This window comes from Pleurodeles waltl, chromosome 1_2 (assembly GCF_031143425.1).
Source record: "Pleurodeles waltl isolate 20211129_DDA chromosome 1_2, aPleWal1.hap1.20221129, whole genome shotgun sequence".
In the NCBI taxonomy this organism is placed as follows: Eukaryota; Metazoa; Chordata; class Amphibia; order Caudata; family Salamandridae; genus Pleurodeles; species Pleurodeles waltl.
Window position 1 is genome coordinate 603,473,579 of NC_090437.1, and position 6,534 is coordinate 603,480,112.

Below are 6,534 nucleotides of genomic sequence, written 5' to 3' on the forward strand. Positions count from 1 at the left end.
CAGGTTGGTTGTCGAGATCAAGAACTATTCCAGGAATAACCCAAGAATTGCAAGACCTAGAGTATGGTCCACTTTAACACTTTAACTATACTTATGGAATGCGAAAGTGTCACCCTAAAAACAATATCACAACTGTGCATTGCTTGATTGTGTTAACTGCTGCCATCATGGACAGTGTCAACTCTATTGTGCCTTCAGGGATGAGGTTGATAAGTGTAAAGCCAGCACCTTGAATCCTCATAGAGGCCATGATTGCTGGACGAATCTCCAGTCTTATATTGAATGCTGGATTAAAAAACCTTCTGAAAAGGAGAATGAACATACAAATACTTATACAAAGGAGAACAAATATGGTCTTTGGCTACAACCTTGTTGAACAACTTTTGCAACAGTGAACCACTCCACAATCAATCCTCACTGCCACTTGTTGGTTGGTGTACAGATTCCTCAGGAGGCTGATCAATGTGGGTTGGAATACCCATGTCTTCTAATATGTCTCACAATTGTTCATGATCAAAGCAGACAAAGGCCTTGGTGTAGTCTATAAAGGAGAAAAATATGTCATTATGAAATTCTCTGTCTTTTTCAATTATCATTCACATGTTAGAGATCAGATTGCATGTTTCCCTTCCTTTTCCAAAGCCAGCTTGTACATCTGGCTATTTGAGGTCCATGTATGGTTGTAGTCTTGCTTGTGTGATCCTCAACATGCTCTTACTGGCATGTGATATTAAGGTTATTGTGCAGTAGTTTGAGCAATCGTTTGTATCCCCCTTCTTTGGGATAGGTGCAAATATGTATCTCTCCCAGTCTTTCAGCCACTGCATCCTCTTCTATATCTGCTGACAAACATCCTTCATTATTTTGATCAAGACATCCTCAATTATTTTGAACAATTCAGTTGCCATTGCATCCATTCCAGCTGCTTTGTGCTTAGCATTAGTTTCAATGCTCATCTATTCTCACTTTCTAGAATATCAGGCTCCAGCTCTGAGATATGATCTTCAAATGTCTCTGACATGATTTCATCTTGCTTGTCTAGTTCCTCTGGATATTCTTTCCATCTTCTTTTTATATATTCACTGTTTAAGATATAGTTTTCTTCTTTGTCCTTAAATGTTCTAATATGTGGGTAGAATTTCCCCTCTATCTCCTTGATCTTTCTAAAGAGATCTTTTGTTCTCCCTGTCTGATTGTTATGCTTCATCTCTTGGCATTCTTGCTCCATTTATTCTTTTTTATCCTTCCTCTTCTTGCCATAAAATTCAGCCTTAGCCTGGCAATTCTATTCCTGTGTCCAGCGGTTTTTGCCTTCATTCTTTGCTTTGTCCATTCCAGGATTTCATTGGAGAGCCAAAGTAACAGTGAGCACCCATTATGAAGAAACCGAGTGGTTCAGTGTTGCAAAAGGTGTTCAAGAAGCTTGTATCATATTGCCATAATTGTGGAATCTCTATGCTGAGCATATTGTATGAAAATCTGGACTGAATGACATACAGACTGCAATCAAAGTTGGAGGAACAAAAATCAACAACCTGCAGTGTAGTGATGACAAAACCCTGATTGTGGAAAGTACAGAAAATCTCAACGCAAGGATGTCAAGATCAAAGAAAATAGAATTGCAGCTGGGCTAAAGACATATTAGAAAAAGACTAAATTCATGTCAACAACAATCTTACAAAGGCTCAGAGTTGACAATGAAGAAACAGAGATAGTCAAGGACTTGATTTACTTAGGATCGAAGCTAAGTTGAGGTGGCGATTGCAACCCCGAAGTCAGAAGACGGCTGCTACTAGGAAAAAAAGCAATATTCAAGCCTGGACAAAGTGTTAAAGAGCAAATATATCTCACTGATGAACAAAGATACTAATTCTGATAGCAATTGTCTTTCAGGTAACAGTACAAATGTGAAACCTGAATGTCTAATAAAAATGGTCGAAGAATTGACTCGATCGAACTCTGGTGCTGGCAAAGGCCTTTGTGTATCCCATAGACTGCTAAAAAAACAAATCAATCAATACTTGACTTATCAAGCAGTAACTTTCACTAGAATCACATGATAAAAATTAAGTTCAAATATTATGGCCTCAGAGAAGACTCCTTGTAAAAAAAATATTATGTTGGGGAATGATAGAAGGAAAACTTATAAGAGGAAGATCAAGATCACAGTGGTTAGACATAGTTAAGGATAATACAAACAAGAATCTCAAAGGCCTAAAGAATTCTGTGACTGACTAAAACAATTTGAGGAATTTTATCCATCAAATCATGAAGAGTCGGACATGACTAAATGGATAAGTAAACAACATAGTTGAACCTTTGCTATCAGCTTTTAAATACTTTTGAGGGTCTCATTATGAGCGCCAAGATGTGGAGGTGTTATTTCTGTATCCCGAAAGTTAACAGTATTGGAGATCCCATTAACTTGTGGAGTGCACACTTAAAGAGGATTATGAGTTGAGCCCTGATAATCTACAGGGTTGAACCTTGGGGATCTACAAAGTAATGAGGAACTACTGAGAATTAGAAATTATGGGACTGATTCCCTGAATAAAAACGTATTATCCACTACAATTTCCCCCAGATATATCAACTGCATTCAGCACCCAAAAGCTCCAGGGCAAACATGAATGGTCTACAGTAAATTCAGGAACCTCATAATGTCAGGTAGGAGTGGTAACCTGATCCTTGTCAATCAGGAAAATTCTATCAAATTAAATACACATTGATTCATCACAAGGTATACCATCTTGTTAGAGTCCATAAAAGGGATGATGAAAAGTCCACTTTTGCATGCAAAATGGTTCAATGAGAACCAAGTAACACCTTTAGCACTCTGTAGCGTTCTCACCACACTACAGTTCTCTATAAACAAGGTTCATGAGGAGTTCTTCTTAAATGGGGTCCTTGGGTGCTTCCTTACAAATGTGGCCCCTCAAAATGTTTGTGCAACAGTAAATATTGATGCTATTATTATATTTATTATATTATATTTAGTCCACTCATTGTTGTCAGGATTCTGTTATTCTATCACCACACACTGCTTTGGGGTGGTACCTTCAGCCCTGGTTGCTACTGAACACTCCTTGACCCAGTGCAATACCCACTCTATTTGCCACTTCAGTCCTACTTTTTACACTGCCATAGTGATGCTTCCCAGTTGAGGTATTGTTTTGTATTATTGCATTTATATACAGCGTCATAGTGTTAACAGGGTTGCAAACTCATCCAATTTATATTTAGAACCTATTGCTATTTTAAACTGCATGGTTGAACAAGTTGTTGATTGCAAATAGATCTACATGGAAGATATTAATTGAGGTATGGAGGCCTCAATAAGGCAGCACTTCATGTAAGTGTGAGTTGTTGAGGAATCGCTCAAAGATATATGCAATCAATTATACCGAAAACCCACCCTTTTATATAGCGTTTATCATAGTTATGAATGTAGGAAGAGCCAGGTTTTGACATGAAATGAGAGGGAGAGGAGAATTATAAACTATTAAATACTTATATGTATTGGGACACACTGCAAATGAAACATAGGTGTAGATACTTGTAATTAGTTGCAAGGTACTGCTTCAGTAGGAGTTTCCAGTTTCCTCCTGAACTGAAGCAGTTTTTCATGGCATCTGAGTTCTTTGTAGGGGTGTGAGAAATTGTGCAATTTTCATGTGTGTAATTATGTGAAATTATGGGGAAATTACATGATATTATATGCAAATAAGTGAAATGCATGCCTGTCATCTATATTTTACTGCAAATATTGTATGGGAGGATGGATTTTGCAGTAAAGAAAATAGTGAGAAATCCTCTCACATTCTATCCATTAGCATTATTCCTGAACATTTGCAGAAAATTAACTGCAAATGCCACAAAATTGCACAATGTGGAGCAATTGTATGCTTTTAAGAATTTTGTGTAAAAAGCGTAACAAAATTCCTGAAAACTATGCAAATTATGCTAGTGTAATATGAATTACACCTGGGTCTATTTCTTCAAAAAGAGAGATCCAGAAGGCCATGCCAGTTCTGGAAATACTGTGATTCAGCCAAGTGAAAAGTAAATTTGCTCATTTCTAGTCTAGACTGTTTTGGCTTCATAACTGTTTCTTACTGTCGGACATATTCAAGGATTAAGCCATGTTTAGTGGATGTTTTATATGAATTGCCTTTATAATATTGCTTAGCAATTTGAACTTGAGACCGGCTTTAGTCAGAAGTCATTGGAGTTTTTCTTGACAGATGTTATTCAATGAAAAGTGATTTCTCTCATTCAATGTTGCATTTTCAGAGTCCCTAATTTAGATGTGACAATGTTTTGGGGGGCTTATACCCTTTCATCAAAAACAAGATAGAGTAAAACTCAATGAAGTCACCTCCTCCTGTAGGCAGATATACTGGTATGTTGATTCACTAGAGGAATCAGAAGAAGGTCTGTATAAGTGCTGGATTCCTAACTAACCTAGACTAATGCATTAGGAGGTTGGACAAAACAGGCTTGTAGATGGTCAATTTACGAGAGGTTAGCATCTCAGTTTTTTTTCTTTATGTTCTTCACACCCTATCCATTACTCAATCACTAGATTTCATTGGCCAAAAAGATCATAGGGTTCTCAGGTTTGTAATATAATTTGTATTAAGTGTATAATTGTAGCAGTTGAGGTTGAAGGAGGATGGGAGCTCTTGCAATCAGTGAAATTGACTGTTAAAAAATTAGAAAGGGGCAAGGGTGAATTGCTAATGACCTCAGACCATTCATTGCTGATTACTGTATGAATATATTTTGTTTATGTTATGTTTAGGCCTGTGTCTATTTTGCAGCATCCCTTACTTTTTTACTTCTCATATGAGCTTTAAGTGTGTAGTTGTTCATTTGTTTAATGACCTGGTGAATCAATTTGTATACTGACCAATGGTCAACTTGGAATAGGGTCATCTCGTTGTTTTTTATGTCAGTCCCGGAGGATGCTTCCTGAGGACTGTTCCTAGAGGACAAGTAGTTCAATATTTCGATTGTGAAATGTATCATCCTATCTTTTACCTCAACAGATCTCTTTGGCAATACAAGGCATTCTTGCTTAAACAACTGTAATAAAGTATAAGTTGAAAAGTATTGTTGACCTTGTTTTGTTCTGACTTGAATGGATTGTGCAGTCGTAGTTGTTTGCGTTTGACAGTGTTCGTGTATCTCTACCTTTCAATTTCTGGGTCACTGTGCTTGGATTTAGGAGATTGTTCAGTTACTAACATGCCACAGTGAGACCCTTTGTCCCCATGAATGGACAATACAGCTCAACCTGTTCATCGAGGAAACATGAAAATCACATGGAGTTTGCCAAGAAACTTTTGTCACGGTACGTGGACCTCAAAATACAGCACATCACTTCAATGCAATATAAATCCCTGTTCTTAAACACTGCCTGAAGCGGCCAAAATTCAACATCCGTTGTTATTAAAACACCTGAACAAAACCATGCATATGATACTGAAGGAAAGTACCCTCTTTTTGGCATGTTACCCACAATTTCTGCCTGATGTCAGTGTGTTTTTGACTGTGTCACTGGGATCCTGCTGGCCAGGACCCCAGTACTTATGGTTTATGGCCTGCTTGTCAGTGTGTTTCACTGTTTTCTAAATTGTCACTGGAGTCCTGCTAATCAGAACTCCAGTGCTCATGCTCTTTCTCTTTCTAAATTTGTCACTACATACTAGTGACTCTGTATTTCACTCCAAATTTGCATACTGGACCCCCCTTATAAGTCCCTAGTATATGGTACATAGGAAACCAGGGCATTGGGGTTCCAGGGAATCCTTATGGGTTGCAGCATTTATTTTGCCAGCCGTAAGGATACCATTCAAAGACTTCTTCAGGACTGCCATTGCAGCCTGTGTGAATAGTGCACTATTTCACAGCCATTTTCACTGCACCAGGTCACTTATAAGTCACCTATATGTGTAACCTTCAGACCCTGAAAGCTAGGTGCATAGTACCTGTGTATGAGGGCACCCCTGCACTAGCAGAGATGCCCCCATGTCATCCAGGCCCATTTTCCCAGACTTTGTGAGTGTGAGGACGCCATTATAAGTGTGCACTATATATAGGTCAATACCAATATATAGCTTCACAGTGGTAACTCCGAATATGGCCATGTAAGGTGTCTTACAACTGGGAATTGTACCCCAATACCGATTCCAGTATTGGTTGCACAATCCCATGAACTCTAGGGGCTCCACCATGGCCCCCCAGTACTGCTATACTAGCCGTCTGAGGTTTTCACTGCAGCCCCAGCTGCTGCCACCTCACAGACAGGCTTCTGCCCTCCTGGGGCTTGAGCAGCTCAATCCCAGGAAGGAAGAACAATGCATTTCCCTTAGGAGAAGGGTGTTACACCCTCTCCCTTTGGAAATAGGTGTTACAGGCATGGAAGGGGTATCCTCCCAGAGCCTCGGGAAATAGTTTGAAGGGCACAGATTGTGCCCTCCTTGCACAATCCAGTCTACACTGCTTCAGGGACCCCCAGCCCCTACACTG

General features: G+C 39.0%; 1 pseudogene; it reads right to left on the bottom strand.

The window, feature by feature from the left end:
- Positions 1-497: 497 nt before the first annotated feature.
- LOC138254880 (uncharacterized) lies at positions 498-1,228 on the bottom strand (annotated as a pseudogene).
- Positions 1,229-6,534: the final 5,306 nt, after the last annotated feature.